Source organism: Penaeus japonicus, unplaced genomic scaffold (genome assembly GCF_977035675.1).
Source record: "Penaeus japonicus unplaced genomic scaffold, GWHDUDI00000001_assembly GWHDUDI00000016, whole genome shotgun sequence".
Classification (NCBI taxonomy): Eukaryota; Metazoa; Arthropoda; class Malacostraca; order Decapoda; family Penaeidae; genus Penaeus; species Penaeus japonicus.
Genome location: NW_028234418.1, coordinates 24,722,162 through 24,727,161, shown reverse-complemented (window position 1 = coordinate 24,727,161; position 5,000 = coordinate 24,722,162).

Here is a 5,000-nt window from a genome sequence, read left to right as displayed (position 1 = left end):
GTATAGATATACATATATATGTATATAATATATATATATATACATAATATATATGCATATAATATATATTATATATATATATATATATATATATATATATATGTATATATATATGTATATATATATATATATATATATATATATATATATATATGTATATATACATGTGTATATGTATATGTATATATGTATATATATACACATATATTATAGATTAATGGTAATCTCCTGACTAATCACTCCCCCAGTAAGATAGAATTAGGGCCAGTCGGTGGGGGTATCTGGCCACACCAGGAGTAGGTTTCTTAGTTCAAATGTACCTCGAAAAGAATATCAGGGAATTCTTCTGTAACACTGAAACTAAACGACAGATAGAACCTAAATATTATCCAAGTATACGCTCCTACCTGCAGCCACAGTGATGAGGAAGTAGAAGGCTTCTATGAAGATGTGCAAGCAGCTAACGATAGAAAAAAAAAAAAAAAATACTGTGATTATGGGGGAATTTAACCCTATGATAGGAATAAGGGAAAATGGGGAAACCTCAGTTGGGAATCATGGTATAGGTATTAGAAATGAGAGGGTAACCGCTAATATAATTCGGCGATGCTCATCATTCTTTGGAAAGCGACCCAGGAGGAAATTCATATGGAAATCGCTATCCGGTATTACAAACGAAATTGACTTTATAATCACCATCAGGTGCGACATTATACAAGACGTTTGTATTAGCAATAAAATAAATGTCGGTGGCGACCATAGATTAGTCAGAAGTCGAGTTAAATTACAACTAAGAAGATAAAGGAATAAGCACATACAGAAGCCACTCATTAATCTATCTAATATCAGTGATACGGCGACAGAATATAGTTTTAACATCCGAAATAGATTATCAGCTCTCGAAGATCCTGACATAGACGAAATGAACGACCTATTCAATGAGATAATGAAAGAAACTGCACTTGAAATGGGGGGTAAAGACGAAAAAGAAAAGTTCATTAAGCTTTCGATATAAACAAAAATCTTTTGAAACAGCGTACAGACATGAAAATAACATCAATCAGAGACAAAATAGAATCAGCAGAGCTAAGATCATAAACAAGAAGAAGAAAGAAAATGTGTGCAAGTTTAGCATAAGAAAAGTTAAGGAAGCTCTGGTTTCAGGCACAAGCGTTAAGACAACAAAAAAGGAGGCTTGGAATAAGGAAAAAACAAATGTATGTAGTAAAGGAACCCAACGAAGAGTTGGCATACATAATAAGTAAATCATCAAAGTAGTAGAAGACTTCTATAGCATCTTCTAGCACTCAAATGATCAACCACAAATGGAGGTAAACAACCGATGTCCCAAACATTATGGTAGAGGAAATAAAATGAGCACTGAAAGGCATGATAAGAGGAAAAACACCAGAAGAAAAAGGCATTTGTGTAGATCTTATTCAAGATGCAGGAATGATTACCGTCTAAGCGAGGGTAAAACTCAACAATCATTTTAATACACAAAATGGGGGACACAAAAGATCTAAAGAATTACCGACCCATAAGTTTCATTTCAGCAATCTATAAACTATTCACAAAAATCATCACAGCCCGCATCACCAATACATTAGATTCAAAACAACCTAAGAAACAGGCAGGCTTCTGTAGTGAATTCTTAACTACAGACCATATTCACACTAACCCAAATAAGAGAGAGAAAACAAACCTCTGTGTTTGGCATTCGTAGATTATGAAAAGGCATACGACTCAGTACAAATAGCGGTAGTACTAGATGCAAAGAGTAAAGAAATATATTGTAGATTATTAGAGGATATATATAGAGAGATGGCACAGCGTCCATTAGAATGCATACTGAAACCGATAAAGTACTAATAAAAAAGTGTTAGGCAGGGCGACACCATCTCACCAAAGCTGTTTACAGTTTGTCAAGAGAAAATATTCAAGAAGCTAGAATGGAAGGAGAAAGGGATCAAAATAGGGGATGAACACTGTAGCAATCTAAGATTTGCCTTGTTCTTTTCGGCGGGTCAGCAAATTAATTACAACAATTACTAAGCGATGTGAATAGAGAAAGTCTGAAGGTTGGCCGTAAAATGAATATGATAAAGACCAAAGTCATGTTCAACAGTCGAACCCTAGTTGAGCAATTACAAGTATAGGGCGAGGTACTAGAAGTAGTAGCCGAGTATGAATACCTAGGGCAACTCATCCAGGCAAATACAAGATAAAACGACAAAACAGGCTAGGTTGGAGTGCCTTCGGTACACAAAGTAATATATTACGAGATCGTCTGCCTCTATGTCTAAAGAGAATGTGTCCTCCCCTCATAACATATGGGTCAGAAATATGGACTACGACCAAAACTGAGAAGAAATTAGTGTCTCAAAAAGGAATGGAAAGGCATAAGAGACAGAAAAAAGAGCTACATGAATCAGGAAACAGACAAAAGTAGAGGACATATTTAAGAACATTAGAAATTAGAAGTGGCAGTGGGCAGGTCATATATATCAGAGACAGGGCAACAGGTGGACAAAGAAAACAATAGAATGGGAAATAGATGACACTAAGAGACCATGGGCAAGACCAAAGACAAGATGACGTGATGAAACAGCGAAATTCACAGGCGTAAACTGGAATTAGAGGACACAAGATTGGAATGACTGGAAAAGATTGAGAGAGTCCAACGTCCTGCAGTAGAATGATTCAAGCTGACGATGCTGCTGCTGATGATGACGATAATGATGCTATATACACATATATATATGTGTATATGTGTGTGTATGCAAGAGGAAGGAGTTGGAATTGGAGAGGATAAACAGTTAAAGTAACATGTTATGGACAACAAATTCACAGAACTAGGGTAAGCAAGTACCGTATCCTCGGTAGTATAGTGGTTAGTATCCCCGCCTGTCACGCGGGAGACCGGGGTTCAATTCCCCGCCGGGGAGGCTTTTGGCCAGATCTCGCTGGGAGGAATCCATTTAATAAAAGTACCGCAACGTCGGACCGCCTTTAGGCTGCGTTTACTAATTGAATCTCCTCCCCCATTTCAATGACTTAGATATTTGTCCTTCAAACTTTTCCCATTGTGACCTACTTAGGCTTCATGGTTACCATCGCGCCGGTATTGGACAGTATTGCACACTAATCAGCAGTTTTACACCTTTCTTTATCTGGTTAGAGAAACGTTTGCTTTTGGTTAACCACCTTATCTAAAAAAAAGAAAGAAAGAAAGAAAGAAAGAAAAAAAAAAAAAAACATAAAAAGGATATAGATATATTCTTTCTTTCTTTATATGATATTTCTATAGTATTTTAATGAGATGAAGCTCGAGATCCACTGCTGGGTCGCGACTCTTATATTGATCTAGATGGCGAACGTTCAATTCCAAGGCCAATGTTGGCACTACACTGCAATGCCCACCGATGGCCTAACTTAATGAAAGCTGGGCATCCTTACTTCACAATCCGCTGCTCGATCTGGGATCACGAAGAGACCATTCACTTGCTAGTTGGAGAAAAGCAATCGCTTTGCAGGTCCGACGTAGGCCAGCTGGTCGGAACGTTGAAAACCCGGTACTACTTTTCACTTAATTGACAGAGGGAGAAATTTCCTTCTTTCTGTCGGGTCGCTTCCAGGAGAAATCCAATCACGCACGTCTTTGAAAAAGCATTTCTTGGTTGTTGTTGCTGCACACCAACAGGCTGCAAGAAAACCTTAAAGGAGCGATTATTTTTCCTGTATAGCTACCGTTTCTTAACCGCAGGTCGTTAAGCAAGCTACAGAGCAAGGGCATCTTTCAGCCTTCACTTATCTGTCCCTTGTGTTCTTTACAGTCACGATATTGATCACCAGGTATCTCCTTGATCTTTTGGACAACTCTACACCTTCGAAGCTATTTCTTTCTCAAAGTTGATTTTGTTGGACCCGTTTGTGCCAATGAACCAGAAAAAAAATCTAACCAGGCAGGTAGATATTTAGAAGGGGATAAGGAAAACGGAGCTTTCGATGAATATATACATATATATCTATATCTATATGTATCTATCTATATATCTATCTATCTGTCTATCTATCTATATATAAAGCACAGGAAAACACACGAATATACCGAAGGCCTTTTCACATTTACTGCCTGTGTGTGTGAATGACTGAAAAAGTTAGTGAGGGTACCACTTCAACTGATGAATAAAATTACCTCCTATAAGTTCGATTCCTCGGTAATATAGAGGATAGTATCCCCACCTGTGGGGAATGCAATTCTATTTCCCGCAGGGGAGGATTTGCCAAAGTAACATAGCCACACTGCCAGACGTAAATGTTCTTACATTGCTCCAGCATAGGCATGACTTTGCAAAGCATTTCTCTGCTCGATCTGGGATCATAAAGACACCATCTGCTGGTCTGGTGGCGACCAACTACAGCTCTTGCATATCAGCGAGCAGGATCTTTGCATCATTCCCTTGGAGAGGCATTGTCGGGTCGATAATATGAGAGAAATTGGTAATTGTGAAAGAACAGTAGTTTTACTATCACAAAATATGTTTGAACATGAATGATTGCATAAATATATATATGTTTATATTTTAATATCTAAGAATATATGTCTGACCCTTGTGAACTGCTGGAGTATTTCTTATTCTAGTCTCCAACTGATTGATCATGGGTTGAAGCTGAGCATCCAAATCAGCCTGCCCTCCTGCAAGGAAATGCACAAGTTGCCTGGTCACTTGTGCCTGCACCCCTATATTCGCATCCACTTAGCAAAAAAGTAACGAATGCCCAATACATATTTTATTACAAATAGGTGCGAATTACTTTTGATATCCTATTGCGCTTTCTAGATCTGTTGGAGCTGACTTTTACAGACTTGCAGTCTGTAGAATTACTTTTATTCATGGAGAAATAGATGTTTTGATCTATTTTTCAAACTGACCGAGCGGTAATTCAGCCTAAGAATCGTATGAATGTGTAGGATCCCGGAATGTGAGAAACCTAGT